Genomic DNA, 20,092 nt, shown 5'->3' on the forward strand with positions numbered 1-20,092 from the left:
TCCATTCCATAATCAATTTTTTCAAGGCACCGGTTTTCCCACCGCGGATCACGTCAGGGTAACCACTGATGGGTATATTTTCATCGTGTAGAGCTACCCGTACTTAATAAAATATATTCAAACATGCATTGAGAATATACTTGAACGGTTTATTACATGGTATTACAGTTGCTATATGAAACTTGTAAACAACAAAACAGTAACAAAGGAACAGAATAAACATAAAAACAAAAGTTATAACTCCAAGGAGTAGGCAACAACATTATTCATCGCTCCAAGCGGTGGATTCAAACTTGGCGGTTTACGCCATTCATTTGTTGCCATGCAGTCACTGAATTCGCAATACAACCGTATCTATGGATGACGCGAACGGAGCGAATCTGTGTGGACACAGCAGTCGACGTGAGTAGCGGCAGCACCCCCTGTAAGAGAAAGCCCGTCCACGCAGTGCGTGACATCACAACATGGCTATCCATGGAGTCTAACTAGTTTTCAACAGTTTTGTGGGACAGTGCTTGTGAACAGTCGTGCGGCGCGTTTTGAATCAGTTTACTATTATAGTGTATGGTGTTCCTGCATCTGTGTACATGATTTGATTGTTTATTTTCTGTGCACTAAACTGATGATCTGTTTTTCTTGCCTGTGAATATTTCGTTGCTTGCCAAATGCTGTTTCGATGCTCTGCGCCAAATTGTAGGGGAAATTACGACGGTCAACCAAAAGTAACTGTGTTTAAATCCCCTGGGAAGGAGGATGAAGCAACGAGGAAGAAACAGTTGTCAAGTTTTCGCATCCTCCGGGAAGGAGGATGAAGCAATGAGGAAGAATCAGTTGTCAAGTATTCGCAGAGACAACTTTAGTCCTTCTTCAAGTTCAATAGTGAGTATTTGTTTTGTTTATTTCCTAAAAGAGGTTAAGTGTGCTAACAAAGAATAAGCACTTATGCAGTGTGGAAGGTCAGCGACATTTTGACTAATATATGAGATCTTAACTGCATAAGTGCCGAAGAAAACAGTGTTTCGTTTTCTTGTCCTGGCAATTCTAAAGTTTAGCTGGTTTGGGTTATATGAATTCTATATTCTGCGAGTTCAAGCAGTATAGCCTAAGGACATTCATACTTAATTAGTTAAATAGGCCTATCTCAGTATCTCTTTATACTTACTGCTTGTTGTTAGGAATAAAAGTCGGTTTATGATCAAGTTCATGCACATAAGATACAGATGAGTTTCGATGTATTCTGGTTCTAGCATTTAGTTCTGTTTTTTCTGCTGTAAAACTCTTCAGGAAGTTGCCTGTTCAAAAACAAGGAATGTGGTATACCCAAAAATTGAAAATTAAGTAAAAGCAGTGTCTCAGAAGCTTGTTTTTAATAAATTATTGATGGGAATTTGAAGTTCAATGCAAGGAATGTTACTGTTAGTGATTATAGTAAGCTTCTGACTTTAAAATGCACAAATAAATATTTTACTTTAAAACCATAGAAAGGAGAAATGAATGAGTACATGAATGGATCAATACGGTATCAGAAAATGCAGAACTGTGAAAACATGCAAAAAAAATGCTTGTGTATTTTACAAATTTTTACTTTCTGGGTCTGGAATTTCAGATAAATGCCGGTGTCTTACAGTGCTGTCTTATATCTACATCTACATCTACATCCGTACTCCGCAAGCCACCTGACGGTGTGTGGCGGAGGGTACCCTGAGTACCTCTATCGGTTCTCCCTTCTATTCCAGTCTCGTATTGTACGTGGAAAGAAGGATTGTCGGTATGCTTCTGTGTGGGCTCTAATCTCTCTGATTTTATCCTCATGGTCTCTTCGCGAGATATACGTAGCAGGGAGCAATATACTGCTTGACTCTTCGGTGAAGGTATGTTCTCGAAACTTCAACAAAAGCCCGTACCGAGCTACTGCGCGTCTCTCCTGCAGAGTCTTCCACTGGAGTTTATCTATCATCTCCGTAACGCTTTCGCAATTACTGAATGATCCTGTAACGAAGCGCGCTGCTCTCCGTTGGATCTTCTCTATCTCTTCTATCAACCCTACCTGGTGCGGATCCCACACTGCTGAGCAGTATTCAAGCATTGGGCGAACAAGCGTACTGTAACCTACTTCCTTTGTTGTCGGATTGCATTTCCTTAGGATTCTTCCAATGAATCTCAGTCTGGCATCTGCTTTACCGACGATCAACTTTATATGATCATTCCATTTTAAATCACTCCTAATGCGTACTCCCAGATAATTTATGGAATTAACTGCTTCCAGTTGCTGACCTGCTATTTTGTAGCTAAATGATAAGGGACCTATCTTACTATGTATTCGCATCACATTACACTTCGCTACATTGAGATTCAATTGCCATTCCGTGCACCATGCGTCAATTCGCTGCAGATCCTCCTGCATTTCAGTACAATTTTCCATTGTTGCAACCTCTCGATACACCACAGCATCATCTGCAAAAAGCCTCAGTGAACTTCCGATGTCATCCACCAGGTCATTTATGTATATTGTGAATAGCAACGGTCCTATGACACTCCCCTGCGGCACACCTGAAATCACTCTTACTTCAGAAGACTTCTCTCCATTGAGAATGACGTGCTGCGTTCTGTTATCTAGGAACTCCTCAATCCAATCACACAATTGATCTGATAGTCCGTATGCTCTTACTTTGTTCATTAAACGACTATGGGGAACTGTGTCAAACGCCTTGCGGAAGTCAAGAAACACGGCATCTACCTGTGAACCCGTGTCTAAGGCCCTCTGAGTCTCGTGGACGAATAGCGCGAGCTGGGTTTCACACGATCGTCTTTTTCGAAACCCATGCTGATTCCTACAGAGTAGATTTCTAGTCTCCAGAAAAGACATTATACTCGAACATAATACGTGTTCCAAAATTCTACAACTGATCGACGTTAGAGATATAGGTCTATAGTTCTGCACATCTGTTCGACGTCCCTTCTTGAGAACGGGGATGACCTGTGCCCTTTTCCAATCCTTTGGAACGCTTCGCTCTTCTAGAGACCTACGGTACACCGCTGCAAGAAGGGGGGCAAGTTCCTTCGCGTACTCTGTGTAAAATCGAACTGGTATCCCATCAGGACCAGCGGCCTTTCCTCTTTTGAGCGATTTTAATTGTTTCTCTATCCCTCTGTCGTCTACTTCGATATCTACCATTTTGTCAACTGTGCGACAATCTAGAGAAGGAAGCACAGTGCAGTCTTCCTCTGTGAAACAGCTTTGGAAGAAGACATTTAGTAATTCGGCCTTTAGTCTGTCATCCTCTGTTTCAGTACCATTTTGGTCACAGAGTGTCTGGACATTTTGTTTTGATCCACCTACCGCTTTGACATAGGACCAAAATTTCTTAGGATTTTCTGCCAAGTCAGTACATAGAACGTTACTTTCGAATTCATTGAAAGCCTCTCGCATAGCCCTCCTCACACTACATTTCGCTTCGCGTAATTTTTGTTTGTCTGCAAGGCTTTGGCTATGTTTATGTTTGCTGTGAAGTTCCCTTTGCTTCCGCAGCAGTTTTCTAACTCTGTTGTTGTACCACGGTGGCTCTTTTCCATCTCTTACGATCTTGCTTGGCACATACTCATCTAACGCATATTGTACCATGGTTTTGAACTTTGTCCACTGATCCTCAACACTATCTGCACTTGAGACAAAACTTTTGTGTTGAGCCGTCAGGTACTCTGTAATCTGCTTTTTGTCACTTTTGCTAAACAGAAAAATCTTCCTACCTTTTTTAATATTTCTATTTACGGCTGAAATCATCGACGCAGTAACCGCTTTATGATCGCTGATTCCCTGTTCTGCATTAACTGATTCAAATAGTTCGGGTCTGTTTGTCACCAGAAGGTCTAATATATTATCGCCACAAGTCGGTTTTCTGTTTAACTGCTCAAGGTAGTTTTCAGATAAAGCACTTAAAAATATTTCACTGGATTCTTTGTCCCTGCCACCCGTTATGAACGTTTGAGTCTCCCAGTCTATATCCGGCAAATTAAAATCTCCACCCAGAACTATAACATGGTGGGGAAATCTACTCGAAATATTTTCCAAATTATTCTTCAGGTGCTGAGCCACAACAGCTGCTGAGCCCGGGGGCCTATAGAGACATCCAATTACCATGTCTGAGCCTGCTTTAACCGTGACCTTCACCCAAATCATTTCACAATTCGAATCTCCGTCAATTTCCTTCGATACTATTGCACTTCTTATCGCTATAAACACGCCTCCCCCTTCACTGTCCAGCCTATCTCTGCGGTATACATTCCAATCAGAGTTTAGGATTTCATTACTGTTTACGTCTGGTTTCAGCCAACTTTCTGTTCCAGATACACAACTAAAATACTTGAAACAATTGTGTGCTTACGTTTAGCAAAATGGGCATCACATAACTGGCACTGTATTGCTTTGGCTATTAATAAACTTCATCATTGCCAGCACCTTCATTCAGATAATATATTCCAACTTCTTCTATGAATGATTGTATCCCACATCCTCAGTTTTATCGTTCGGTATTGACATTGCATTGATATTCTATGCAAAGTGAACATGTCAGCATTTGACGGTAACGTCACCTGCTTTTCTATTAAATTAAGGCCAATTTTCACTGGCCATCATGCCATTATCACATCACAGCACCATTCTCTCAAGGTGTATATGTGAACAAAGAATTTTCCCAGTGTGTATAGTTGCGCATTAGACCTCTGTAAATTGGTATTCTATTATGTGTTAATAAAATATAATTTTTTATTTTGTCACTAAACAATTTTTCCATATCATTTCGCTGCGCTAAACTGAAGAATTCAACCATTTATGGGCTCATCATTGAATTAAACTGAAATAATAAATTTCACAGGGACATGTTTTTGGGAAAAGTGCACAGAAGTTCATATAAAGTTGCATTGCGTATAAAGTGAAGAAAAGTGACAGTTAATATGAGTACAGCACATTTACAGAAAATAGAATAGGTTGTAGGTCGCGAGAAGTATGCAGCTTGGGAATTTGCTACTGAGACGTATTTGCACTTGGATGAGCTGTGAAACACTGTAAAAGGTACATTGAAACATACAGAATTAAGTTTTTCTGCTAAGGGTCTGAAGGAGAAATGAAAACTAATCCTTTTAATTGATCCAGTAAATGATGTTCATATGGAAAAGACTACGTCAGTAAAGGAGGTATGGGCAAAACTGAAAAACTCATTTGAAGATGGATGTTAAGCAGAAACTAGGATTACTTCATGAGATGGCAATTACAAGATTGAGCGAGTGCAAAATGGTGGACGAATACATGAATAAAGTAATTTCAATCTCGAATTGTCTGAAGAACATTGGCTTTGAAATTTCAGAAGAATAGATTGTTACTTTGTTGTTAGCTGGACAACCAGAGAAATATGTGAACCTATGATATGCATATGGAAAGTTTTGGGATACCCATTACAGACAATAGCGTGAAGGTAAAGATTATACAGGGAACAAAAAATAAACCAGATTCTTACACTCAAAAGGCAGAAACAGCATTGGATTTATATTCTAAATACAAGAAGAAGAAACCAACAAAACGTTTCAGATATCGGAATAATGGACATTTTTCACCACTGTGTAACGAAAGGTTAAGTATTAAAGGAAAGAAGCACGTTAATTATAGTAGTTCTGAGAGGAAAACCACCCATAAAGATGAGGCACTCAAAAGCCTTAGGATGTAAAGCCATGGTTCAAATTTCGAAAACTCAGAAATATATTTTTATTAGTGAGGATTCAAAAGGATAAAGATTTTGTAATCTTGTGAATAAGACGATAATAAGCAGTATAGATGTAGCAAAGTAGTGAAAATAATACAGTAATTTACCTAAAATAAGGTGTGTTAGTGCTAAAAAAAAGACATGGAAACTGAAACAGAGGAAGATAGGGATAAAGAGAAAGCGGATAAGCTGTCTTAGAAAGAAACTGTGGAAGAAGATTCAATATAAAAAGACAGTTTGTGACGTTCTACTGTATAAAAAAACCAAAAAATGGCCAGAGTATGAAATGTATGTTGCCCATACCTTCAATAGTGAACCTAACATAGTCGATAAAGCTTTGGCAAATAGCAATGCTCAAAGTTGTAAAGAGGCTACTGAAAAAGAATTATAATCATTTTTAAATACTGATACATGAGAAAGGGTTGACAGATTTGAAAAAAAGCTGCTAAGAACAGGATGAGTATTCAATATTAAAAATCCTGAGACTGAAACTCCAAAATTTAAGGCCAGATTGGGAGTACAGGATAGTGCCAGAAAGAAGGAACAGACTATAACGAGACTTTCCCACCAGTGGTGAAATATTCCTCATTAAGACAGCTTTTGCAGTAAAGTAAGACTTATTAATTCATCAAACGGATGTGAAAATAGCCTATCTGAATGGAAAGCTGGAGAGGAAATATATGTGTGATCAAGTTAATAGACATTTTCAATGGAAAGGAAAATTTGACATTCGAAGAAAGGCGTGTATGGATTAAAGCAGAGTGATTATTGCTGAAATAAATGTTTACATAAAACTTTGATAAAACTGGGCAAGTCACAGTCAAAAGGAGATCCAAATGAATGTTATAAAAGAAGCAAGAAAGAAATCACAATCACAGCAACATAGGTGGAAGATTTTTTTATCAATAGTGACAAAAATGGACCTATTTAATAAACAGTTATGATCAAAATTTAATATGCAAGACTTAGGGGAAATTAATCAACACTTAGTTATCAAGATTCTAAGAAGTGCCAACACAGAAGAATTATGGTTGATCGATCTCTGTATGGAAAGAAATTCTTAGAAAAGTTCAGTATGGAAAACTGTAAGCCTGAATGAGTTTTCACTCTGCACCAGAGTGTGTGCTGATATGAAACTTCGTGGCAGATTAAAACTGTGCACCGGACTGAGACTCGAACTCAGGACCTTTCCTTTCACGGGCAAGTGCTCTACCAACTGAGCTACTCAAGCACCACTCACGCCCTCTCCTCACAGCTTCACTTCTGCCAGTACCTCGTCTCCTACCTTCCAAACTTTACAGAAGCTCTCCTGCAAACCTTGCAGAACTAGCACTCCTGAAAGAAAGGATATTAAGGAGACTTGGAAGTTCCATATCAGCGCACACTCCGCTTCAGAGTGAAAATCTCATTCTGGAAACATCCTCCAGGCTGTGGCTAAGCCATGTCTCTGCAATATCCTTTCTTTCAGGAGTGCTAGTTCTGCAAGGTTCGCAGGAGAGCTTCTGCATAGTTTGGAAGGTAGGAGACGAGGTACTGGCAGAAGTAAGGCTGTGAGGGCGGGGCATGAGTCGTGCTTGGGTAGCTCAGTTGGTAGAGAACTTGCCCGCGAATGGCAAAGGTCCTGAGTTCGAGTCTTGGTCTGGCACACTGTTTTAATCTGTCAGGAAGTTTCGTATCAGCGCACACTCCGCTGCAGAATGAAAATCTCATTCTGGAAACATCCCTCAGGCTGTGGCTAAGCCATGTCTCTGCAATATCCTTTCTTTCAGGAGTGCTAGTTCCGCAAGGTTCGCAGGAGGGCCTCTGTAAAGTTTGGAAGGCAGGAGACGAGGTACTGGCAGAAGTAAAGCTGTGAGGGCGGGGCATGAGTCGTGCTTGGGTAGCTCAGTTGGTAGAGAACTTGCCCGCGAATGGCAAAGGTCCTGAGTTCGAGTCTCGGTCTGGCACACTGTTTTAATCTGTTAGGAAGTTTCGTATCAGCGCACACTCCGCTGCAGAATGAAAATCTCATTCTGGAAACATCCCTCAGGCTGTGGCTAAGCCATATCTCTGCAATATCCTTTCTTCTCAGGAGTGCTAGTTCTGCAAGGTTCGCAGGAGGGCCTCTGTAAAGTTTGGAAGGCAGGAGACGAGGTACTGGCAGAAGTAAAAGTGTGAGGACGGGGCGTGAGTCGTGCTTGGGTAGCTCAGTTGGTAGAGCACTTGCCCTCGAAAGGCAAAGGTCCCGAGTTCGAGTCTCGGTCTGGCACACAGTTTAAATCTGGCAGGAAGTTTCAACTGTAAGCCTATTTCTACCCCAGTGGAAAACAATGCAAAACTGTTATTAGCTGTTAAGGAGAGGGACTGTAAGGAAAGTGTACCCTATTTGGACGTTGTAGGAAATCTTCTGTACTTAGCAGAGACTTCCAGACCAGACATAGCATTTGCCACAAATGTTGCAGGCAAGTTTTTTCAATGATCCAGACGAAAACTATTGGATTTCAGTCACATCATGGACGCGAAGTCAATTCAAGTCATTTGATCTCAAAACCATGGCTACCCTCAACTGATTTTTTTCGCTGGTATTGCTATCTTCACACAGGTGACTGTCAACTATTTTACTCGTGAAGTACATATAAACAATGCAGTAGCTTATATACAGGGATGCTGGAATCCACATTTGTACGAAAATGACGTTTATTGGACACAAATTGTAATCAGGTTGCAGGAATATGTTGCATTTAGAGAAGATAGAAGTGAAAAAACACCGCAAAAAGTGTGTATACGAAAACGTTATTATGTGGAACAGAAGGGAACTTCACCCACTATAAAAGGAACTCAAGGAAGGATAACCTGCATTTTATAACTATTTTCGAAGATCAAAGAACAAGTTTTTTATTTGTTACGTCAAATTTCACCCAGAATAACTAAAAGGAACACAGTGTTATGAGCTGTCGTCATGTCCCATGAAAAATTTGTTTGTTTAAGGTTATGGTTAGTTGCCAGTACAGTGTAGATTTTTGGCAAGTCATACCTAACTCAGTATCTTTCCATTCAAGATTTATAAGTTTTCTTTGCATCTTGTATTTGTCTTTTAATAGATCAAGTGCCTTTTTTGTACTGGGGTTAGCTAGTAAATCCTCATAAACACTGACCACTGATGCTTGCCAAACTTTTTCACACACAGTCTAGAACGCCACTTAACAAAAAGCAAGCCTGCCACCAACACATATTTAAACAACACTAATGCATTACCTGATGTATACTAAAAAAACCATTTTACCACTCTTGCAGTGTCTGAAGGTTTCAGTCCATTTCTTTATGAAACATTCTAGTGGCCTGACAACATACAAATAAATTCCACTCACTAATCAATCTGATTCTACACATAGTACTTTTTTCAATCTACCTGCAGCATATTTGCAGTCTGTATCATTGTACATATTGTACCAGTATATATAAAAATCCAGCTAATAAATGTAGTAGATGACAAGTAATTTAGCACACTTAGTGTGTAGAATTCAGACTGCTGCCACACTGTTTTAATTAATCTTTCATCATTTATTACAAAATTAGAAATTTTAACAAAAGAAATAATAAAACAAAACAATTGATAACAAATAACAGACAACTGAGATTAACCACAAAAACTGCGACAAAACGAAATACAGAGCTGTGCACATGGCTGTGTATTAGGAGGAAATGAGCTTGGGGTCATGTGATAAAGAAGGATCGATGTCATCAGTTGTCAAAACCTTCTTTCCAAGAAAATTTGTTGGTGCTGTGATGTGATGTTACATGATGTGAAAGCCAGAGCGATTTGACCTTTAATGTTTAGTGTGATTTGACCTTAAAGATAGACTGGAGCTGTTAGCACCTAACTGTTGAAAGCAAAAATAACAATATATTCTAGTTTTGGATTTTCCAGACATGCATGTGTTGACCTCCACATGCCAGAAAAAATTCTATTATCACCAGAATTATCTCGCAAAAGAATGTAGCATATTTGTTGGCAGTGAAAGAAAGCATAATAGGAACTACGCAATAGCTCCTGAGAAACATGTTAGTTACTTCACACAGCAGATAAATAACGAATGACAGCTGTTGACAAATACAGTATGTGTGGTTGCTCCAAGTTAATACTTAATTCAGATATGTACTAAGGATTATAACAAATGAACATTCGATGGCAACATGGGATAAACTGCAAAAATATTCAAATTCTTTTCATAATTAATAGATAATTCATTAACTTTTAACTAGATATTTGTTAACTTAAGATACTTTCAATGGGTAGTTTTAATTTGTTCACAAGTTTCCTAGGATTTATGACTGTTATGTCATCTGCATAAAGCACAGATTTAGTTTCATTTTACTGGCGGCTCATTTACATACATTAGAAATTGTTGTTACCCAAACAACGATCCTTGGGGAATCCCTTGAATAATATTCACTAGGTATGACTTTTCATTCTCAAGTTCCCAATTTGGTTTCCATTACTGAAATTGGATTCAGCTAGAAAGAGTTCAAAACATCTAAAGCAATAACACTACAGAATCTCCAGTAATATTTAACGGTTTACAGAATTAAATGCAGAGTGCTCAGAGCCATTTGAACCATTTGTACCAATTAAATGCATTAGCCAGATCAACTAGTGTGGCTTCAGCAGATACTTTTGGGTCAAAACAGATTTTGCACAAAATAAATAACCTCTTCAACACTTTTAGCTGTCAACAAGAGGTGACTGAAATCCTACTGAGATGCAATTCAGTTATATTACTAAATTAATGCATACACATTTGCAGTTGTGTGCAACATTTGTGGTGGTACCCATTTAAAGTATTTCGTGACTTTAATTACTTATAAATGATATTTCAGTTAGATAAATAACAGTTACCTATTGTCAGTGTAACAATTCGTTTGATCTCGAAAAAGATTTTCACTCTGCTAAAGAAATCCCCCCTTGACATTGTGTAGAAATGTTGTCTGTAAAATCGTGTAAGTGGCACTAAATTGCAAATCATTTATCAGATTTCACACAATTTATACTTAAGATGGAAGCACTTTTCTCAGCAAAAGGAACATTTAGTCACAAAATACTACCCATGCACAACACTGATGTATGTCTTCTATTAAAATATTTCATGTAAATCGTCAGAAATAATTAGGCTTAATAGTTCAGCAAATAAGAAATTGATATTACGTAATGTGCTGTGAGCACTAGTTTTAAAGATTCAATCTGAGTTGAATTCTGTCTTTTAAACTAGATTCGGGACCACCAGTGCATATTTACTTCCATTGATTTATATCTAACAACATTTATGTTTGTTAAAATTCTCGATTCAAAACTGCCACAGAGATATTTTTGCTAAAATGGTGGCAGATAGACGATATTCAATTTGTCTATTGTTATTCCTGATTCCTTTTATATCAAGTTAATATATTTAGGTAAAAGTCTTTATGCCTTTTGCTCTCTTTTCTTTAGGATTTAAAATTATTCTCAATGAAATATACTTCACGTTTTTTATACCAGCTAATAGAAAACTCCGCTGTAAGTTACTAGCGCTAATGGCTGCACTCCTAATTGTGGAGCTGAAAATTAACAATTATAAACATTAATTATATTGGATTACAATTGAAATAAATACAAATCCAACTCTAGACAATATCGGCTCTATTTTTCAAATAATAATTAACAATATAGTTACAGGCTTTCTCTTTACAGACCTCACACGACTCATGTCCGAACAGTTCATCAGTTAGCACAGGAAGAACAACTAAACCACAATTATCACAAATAACAAAAAAAGATAATAATTGTCATTGCCTATGAATGTAGTTCTCTGATAATCGTTTTAATACACACAGAAATTAAATTATTACAGAAAGAATGAAATAATTATCGCCATTTTTACACAATACAGTCTCTTTTACATGTAGTATCGACAATATTTGTTGAAGTTTGTACACTTAGTTCATTTTACCATCCTGTTGCTAGAACATAGTGTTATGGATATTACACATTCAATTATTATGGAAAATATAGGAATCACAGAGATTAGATGATAGATGATAATGATAGATGACAAAGATAGATGATAATTATTACTAAAGGATTTGTGATCCTTTGGTACAGGGTAAAAATTTCTATCTTTCTTACACATTCTGGAAAAGACCACTAACAAAGGTAGAGTTTATTAACACACGCTGAGAACATGATATCAACTCAATTACGTTTGTAATCACAAAGTGTGATTGGACAAAATGTTTTCCTTTACTTAAAGGAATTCATGGCAGACCACATCAAACTAATCAGAAGACTCATGACCAAAAAGTGTTCACATATAGAACAGATCATATTTGTAATTTATTTAATGGTATAATTAATATTATAATTAATATTAATAATTATTTCTAGATAAAAGTTGTCACTGTATTTGAGAAGTTTAGTAGAAACTGAAAGGAGTTAGGTAGTGAAACATAAATTTCTGGTATGGGTCCCTCACAGTTAGTGATTAATAAGTATTCCTCTTACATTATTCTTTGAAATGGCTTTCACCTAACAATGAAGCTTATTACATATTCGAAATAAACATGCTCTTCATCATGTAGTGGCGTTCAACCAACTGAAAATCAGAAGTTTTTACAATTTTTTTCATTCCTTTTTCATTCTAACTTCACATTACTGAAAGTGTTGGTCCTCTAGTACAATAACCGTACAGAAGTCCCAAGAGGTGGTGTGCTCTGAGGTGCTCCTTGGCGTTCCATACAGTGTTCGTAGCTCCATTGCTGCACCTGCTGTGATGTAGATCTGTCTGCTGATGAACTCCAACTCCAAGGAATATGTCATCAAGTAATAAAAACATTTCAACTAATACAGAATGTCATATACATAGATATGATGTCTGTTTGGAATCACAGAAATTATAACAAAATTCACTGTAGACATCATAGCTCATTTACAGAGAGTAGAAAGCTTTGAAGCTCTATTGCTTATAGGAAAAGTCATTAATTTAATTTGGCTGACTTCTGTAACCTCACATATGCCGCCCCATATAAATCAGTAAATGTGTTTTTATTTATCAAATAATCCAATTAAAATGTTAGGTTTTACAAGAAGAATTATATTTTTTTTCAGTATACAACAAATACTGGGACATAATCATGTTTGCTGTTCTTTTAGGTAAATTATTCATTAACCAACTCAGAACATTCACACCATTTCCAGTTTCTTTCGAAAGCTAGTATTTATGAATTATATCAGCTACGTAGAAAAATATATTATGTGTAAATATTTTTCGTTACTCTTTCTTTGACTTGTGTCTCGTCCTGCAGTTGTCACTGGGTCGGCATTGTGACAATCGGATTTGTCATGGTTAATTTAAAGGATTGGCCAGATACCCTTCTTACTGCCGCTCCATACCCCCCAGCAAGGAATCAGAGTACCCCAGCTATCTGTGTCTAGTGTATACCGTGAAAGAGTGCAGACGTGTTTCAAATGTCTGCGTGTCATGTAACTGAGGCGGGATGTGGGGATTAGCCCAGTATTCACCTAGGGGTATGTGGAAAACTGCCTAAAAACCACATCCAGGATGCCAGCACACCAGTCTACATCGTTAAGCCTCCGGGCGGATTCTATCCGTGGCCATCACGCCTACCCAAGTCCAGAGGCAGTGCATTAGCGCTCTCAGCTAACATGGCGGGTAAATATTTTCGTTATTATTATTCTTATTCTCTTTCCAAGTCAGAGGATCACATGAACTTTAATGGGACTGGTTCTGCTAATTTCATAATACTTCTGTATTATCATTTAGCTTCATCTTTCTATCATAACTGAAGTTTAAAGGGTAGTATATGGAACTAGGTTCTGCTTTATGGGACCTGTCACATGTGACTTATCACAGTTTTCCAAATTTTACAGAAAAGGGTAGTATTGGTATTTCAGTGCACGTACCATAATGTATCTAATGTATGTATTTGTTTTACAGATTCACCTAAGATATTTAGTTTATGTTTAGTATTAAGAAAACTTTGTGTTCTTTTTGGTGCAAAACCATGAAATATTCTGACTTCGAGCTGTTTGCACACTGTTTCAAATTACCCATAAATTTATACCATTCAAGAATTCTTAGGCAAAATAACATTAAACTTGACTACAGATACAATAATTAAGTTAAGTACCATTTGTAAATTATAAAAAAACCATACCATGTTTTAATTTAGTAAACTCCAAATAGTAGAAATTCCCTTTGATCAAAACTGAAATCGTACTAAAACCTGGAGGAAATAGTAAAAACACATACCAGTTGTCACTGTTTAATAAATTAAAGCTACAAAATCGCACTATACAGATAAACAAAATTATATACCAGTGACCTTAATCAAGAAACTCATCATTGGACTGGCACATTTATTAATCTGGAGTAGTAACCTTAATCTAGAAACTAGTCAGGTGACTGACACAAACAGTAAACTAGAGTGTGTCTTTCATAGTGTAATATTGATGTTCTCTTTCCTCCAGCACTGTAAATACTAGCTTTACCATTAATGGCAGACTCTCCTATATGAGAAAAAATCCGACCAGAAAGATCGCTGCTTCCCTGTAGGAAGAAAAGTAGAAATTGCCTCCCTGTACAGAACACAAAACGTACAAAGACCATAGTATTTATTACCAACCAATTGATACTTTCTTTTGGTAGGATAAGAAAAGGCTCTTCCTTACACATAGGACAAAGGGTACTATGTCTACAGTAATTATAGGTAAATGCTACTTCAATATACACCACTGCAGGTGTGGCCCATAGTAAGGACATAAATGATCCTCTGACCACAACATATTTATATTCATACATATACACACTGTTACGAATAAAAACCTAATACACTGCATAAACAAAGATTTATTGAGTATTATTTATCAACATGTCACTCGTGGCAACATAACAAGAACAACAGTAGCTCACGTACAAACTTAAACATAACACAGATTTCATTACATATATTATAAAATATGAAGCTGTAATTTATGTATTCCATTACATTTTCCAAAATGTTCATATTTTTTATTGAATCAAAGATTTAACTCAGTCATTCCAGTCAAAGTTTTCATTCTTGATAACATATTCATTGATAGACCATTAGTAGAAATGTCTGCTGCTTGATCTCTTACTGAAACATGTTCAAATTGATTTTCTCACTGACAGACAGCTGATAAGCGTTTCAATATGTTTAGAAAGTTCATAGAATACTCTACCTTATATTTAATTAATCTACTTTGATTTTTAATGTGTAATGTAGGGACTGAACTTCAATAATTTTGATTTCCTAAGAATTATTCATTGTTTGTTGTTTGTTCACATATTGAAAATGTGACTATATGATTAGCTGATTACATAATGTGTAATGTGCTGACATTCTGTGTCCTCATTGGCTGAGCAGATCAAGTGTCCTATGTCTAGTTCGTGTAACAAAAGCTTATCAGATAGTACAATTTCGATTCCACAGTTTCTGAAGCTATGAAGCTATATCAGATGGACTTCGTATTTGTACTTGCTAATTCCACAAATAAACAGTTTCAGCACTACAGCATATTAAAATCTATCCAAGAGATGTCCTTTTTTCTCAGTTTGTTCTACTAAAGTGCATGAAAGAGTGATACCATATATAAAAGTTGTGCTTAAAAAGTTATGCAAAAATTGTACAGAAATTTGACTTATTTCTATATTTTAAATTACAGTCCGCCACCTAGTATTCCACATGGTCCCAAATAGACATTCAAATCTTTCAAATAGTAATGAAACTATCACTATTGGTGCAGATACTGCTACAGTTACTACATTTAATGCACGCTTCACTAATTTTCCTCCTACACTACTATTGTTTTCACTAGCCATTCTAGCCACCTCTAACACAAAAGAGTTAATGAGTGCTGGATAACTAGAAACATGTGATTGTGGGAGTTAGAATAGCCCCATGCCACAGTTTTATTTTTGGATTGGTAGCTCAGAACTATATATAAACAGTCCATAAGTATTTTTGGGGACACTCTTCATTGTTGCATGGCAACATTTCAAAGGGGTTATGTTCCCAGACTCTTTGAGGTGTCAATAAATGATCCACCCACACTAATGACTTACTTGTCTCACACTTGCAGTAAAAAATTCAGTGAAACACATTTTTAAAGTTTACTTTTCCACATCACTGGTCCACCACAGTACTTCAGTAAAACTCCATTTGTTGAATGTCTAGTCAATTTTTCACCTGTACAACTGGCATTACTATAAGCTTCTACAACAGAACTCATTAATTTTGTAAACCTGATTCCATATTCAGTTGCAGTTATTAGGTATTGGTGAATTTATTTAACCTATTTACAGTGGGCTTTGGTAGGTGAAGCTTGTGATCTCGAATCAATATTTATATAAGTAGCTTATGTTGTAGCTGGATGTGTTTCCAATTTTAAATGTGTGCCAGTATCACTAATTCGTGGTGAATCACTAGGTACCCATCCAGGTTCAGTGGCTGATGATACTGGCTTAGCCCCAGTCATACTATATTTTGTCAACACTCTTTTTGCTTATGCACTCTGATTAATCTTCATATAATTTTCAAATCTTTGAATTTGGGGACCCAGATAGCTATCCACTTAACATAAAATCAAGCTCCTCTTGTAATTGTTCCGGCAGGTATGAATCATTTCATCTAATCCTATTATCAATACATCATCCACACAAAACAACAGAATTAAATTCTCGTTAAAATCAGCAGTACTCACTCTTTCAAGCGTCCATATCAACATTTTTGAACAAGAAGAGTGAATTCAGTAAGGAAACTATGTCAAATACAAATAAAATGTTTTATTTCTCGTTTGAGAATCTTTCCACGTATTTGTTGTCATCAAAATTAATGAAATAATAATAAAGATGATAATAATAGAAGCTGGGCAAATATCATTAAGTAATGCAAGATAGATACATTGCATTTTTAAGCATCCAACAATAAAAAAATTTCCTGATAGCTTCACTCCACACAAGCTTCAAAGGAGTTGACACATGATCTGTACCATCACCATAACCTTGTGGCTGTTGCATGTAAAATTCTTCATCCAACATACTATTCAGGAATGGAATTTTGACATCAGGTTGTTTAGTCTTCCAGTTTTGAAGATCAGCTGCATGCAAAAGGGCTCTCATTGTTTGAAATCTAATGGCAGTTCTAAATGGGTGTGCCTCTTTTTTATACTAAGATCAGTGTCCAATGATTCAAAATTGACTGAAATTAAGCTTAATGAGAAGTTCAGACAGACAGGTCTAGAGATGTTAAAAATCACACGATTCTTATAAAATTACAGTGGGAAACAATGTCCGTATGTCACAAGATTGTCATAAAAGCATAATGAAAAATAATGTTAGTATATTGCATCAGAATATCAGGGAATTTAAAAACAAAGTAGACAAGCTTCTGGTTTGTTTAGAAAATCTGGATACTGAGGGAGGAATATATGTACTATGCCTGTCTGAACATAATAGTCACAGATGTGGAAAATGTAAATGTAGGTGGATATAAGCTATCAGCACATGTAAGAAGAGACAATACGGAGAGACGAGTTGCCATATATGCTAAAAAGTATCCTAGTGTGAATAATTTAGAAACTAAAATATGTTGTGTAAAACAACATATAGAAGCATGTGCATGTGACCTTAAACTAAATAATGAAACTTTTATAATTGTAGCTATGTATGGGTCACATTGGGAAATTTTCACCTATATTTGAAAAACTTAGATTCTTTGTTGTTCTTCCTGTCAGAGAGGGTGAAGTAAATTATTGTTTGTGGGGATGTCAGTGAGGATTTTCTGAAAGAGTTCGATAGCAAGCTTGACCTTAAAGGATTACTTGGTTCTTTCAATTTTATGTCAGTTATTGATGTTCTTAATCGGGTGGTAGAGAAAAGCTGCACACTGATAGATAATGTTTTTATGAAACAAGATGAATTTAATCAAATAAAAACATTTCCAGTTAAGAAAGATCTGTCTGATTATGATGCACAGCTAGTTACAGTATATAACATAGCTCCATACAGTAAAGAAAAACATGCCTCCAAATTAGTGCATTCAGTTTTAGGGAAAACTTGCGACAGTTAAACTGGAATGAGGTGTAAAGGAACCAGATGCTAATTTAAAATTTAATCTATTTTATGATGCCTTTGTGAGTATATTTGAAAACAGTTTGTGTAAAAAACAATGAACTATAATTGTAAGAAACCATCTAAAATGGTGGCTTACTACAGGATAAAAATTTGGTATAAACAGAAAAAGAAAATCTATCTTATAGCTAGGAGGGGTAATGAGCCAGAAACAGCGGAACTTTATAAAAACTACTGAATTGTATTAAGAAAACATATTAAAATGTGAGTCACGTTGACTCATTCTGTGCTTACATCTTTGCCTACTGATGCAGTGCACCTCTCCCTAGTCACAAGGTGGCGCCTTGGTGGCCCTGTAATAGAGTCCTAGGTTGTGTTTCGTTGGGCAGCTTGTTGACGATATTGGAGTCAGACACAGCCGATTTATCCTGCATTAAGGAGAAGGAGGCATAGTTTGCTGATAAGGCCTGGAGTGCTGTCATTTTCTAATGCCATCTTCTCTGTCCTTGCAGATAAGGTACTCATCACTTGACTACCACATGCCCTCCCACATTGAAGTTGCTCCAACTACACTGGATTGCCTGTGTTTCTCCATCAATCTATTTGAAGAACTGAATTTACCTTTTGGTGCCTCTATTTGACATTATTTGAGTGCTACATTTGTATATTTTAAAATTTCCTTTAATTGCAATTTGTTCAGTGTCTGCTTATCTGTCAGCTGCATCTGAAATTAATTGTCTTACGCCCTACGCTGCCATGTGTGTTAGTGACCACAGAGGTAGAAATTGAGTCTGATTTGTAATGGAAGTTGTTGCTTCCCTGACTGATGTAGCGTCTAGAAAATTGCCTACAGCTGTGGTAAGTAAACACTATGATTACGATCGTAGATGTTTGAGTGCCTGCACTCAGGATTTGTCTGTTTCTTTCTAAGTCAGTTAAGTTAATCTGACTGAGAGTTGTGTGTGATTATTGCATCAAATTATTATTATATCGTATTGTAAGATTAACCAGTTAATCAGTAATAATTCTTGGTAAAATTCTGATTGTTACACATAAGGTTTGGTCAGGGTTTAGGGCCATGCTCATATTGAGTTTTGGTCTTGATCTGAGCATTTTCATATATTCCATGATTTTTATGTATGATTTATATATTTGCTTGGATTCTCTCAGACTTCCGAGCTGTTCATAGTATTTGGAAGTGCTATTCAGGGTGTTATTTGTTACCCAGTGGTCCACCAGGTGTAGCCTGTCTGTGTCGGCTGTGTATGCGCACGTGGGTGGCATGCCAATATCTGTCTCACCATAACCTCTGAACGTTATGGCCTCCTGGTATGCTATGACATCCCTTATCAGTTGAATTTTTATCTCATAGCTCCTGGGCGTTAATTTACCCAGTTGTACCCATTATGTTTTTCACTTTATTCAGACCTGGCCTGCTGCAGCTGCCTCTACCATGGTTTCCCCGTTTGAAGTTTGATTTTTTAACGTAATAGTTTCAATGTTGATTTACTACTCAGTTGTTAAATGGTATTTTATTATTATTCCACCCCAGTATCTTGAATGAGCCAAGGAGCTTTCTCTAATTTACTTTGTCCAGGGTTATAAGAAATTTATATTTTTTATTTATTTATATTGAACCTATTGTGTGTTGTTAATGTGGAAATCTGAATTGAACAGTTTCCATTTCTAATGTATTTCAGAGAAATGCTCTGTATTTATGGTGGTAAGCTAGACTAAAAGAACTCAGAAGAAATGTGTTTCCTAGGTAGTATTCTGTGACTGATCAAATGTTTTCAGAACTGTGAGTTAGTACTGTCCAGTGTTGCAAACAATTTATTTATATTGAATCTATTGTTCTGTTTAACCATAAACCTGAATTGAAGAGCTCTATTTTAACATGTTTGAAAATGCTATGTATTTATGGTGGTAAGATACAGTAGGAATGTGTTTTGTTAGGCAGCTGAATTTTAAGATTTTTTTGTGCAATAAAATGTTGTTGAACTTTTGTGTAGTAACAAATGACTTGTGATGAACGCATTTCAGCTTCCCACAATGGTTTAGTTATTCCTTTAACCTGAGGCATCCACAGATATTTGAAAAAGTCCAGAAATATGTGCATTATGTCTGAGATTAGCGCCTGTGATAATAAAATTAAAACATTTTGGAATATTGCTAAAAGGGGGACAGGGAAATCGATATCACAGCAAGACTGTTTTT

At 36.6% G+C, this 20,092-nt stretch overlaps 1 long non-coding RNA gene and 1 other non-coding gene across 2 annotated transcripts; both read left to right on the plus strand.

Moving 5' to 3' along the window:
- The first annotated feature begins 291 nt into the window (after positions 1 to 291).
- Positions 292 to 19,880, plus strand: LOC126272762 (uncharacterized). Its single transcript, XR_007549259.1, has 2 exons — positions 292 to 879; positions 18,388 to 19,880. It is a non-coding gene; the product is annotated as an uncharacterized LOC126272762 (long non-coding RNA).
- Trnas-cga (transfer RNA serine (anticodon CGA)) lies at positions 7,928 to 8,002 on the plus strand. The gene has a single exon. It is a non-coding gene; the product is annotated as a tRNA-Ser (tRNA).
- Positions 19,881 to 20,092: the final 212 nt, after the last annotated feature.

This window comes from Schistocerca gregaria, chromosome 5 (genome assembly GCF_023897955.1).
Source record: "Schistocerca gregaria isolate iqSchGreg1 chromosome 5, iqSchGreg1.2, whole genome shotgun sequence".
Taxonomy (NCBI): domain Eukaryota; kingdom Metazoa; phylum Arthropoda; class Insecta; order Orthoptera; family Acrididae; genus Schistocerca; species Schistocerca gregaria.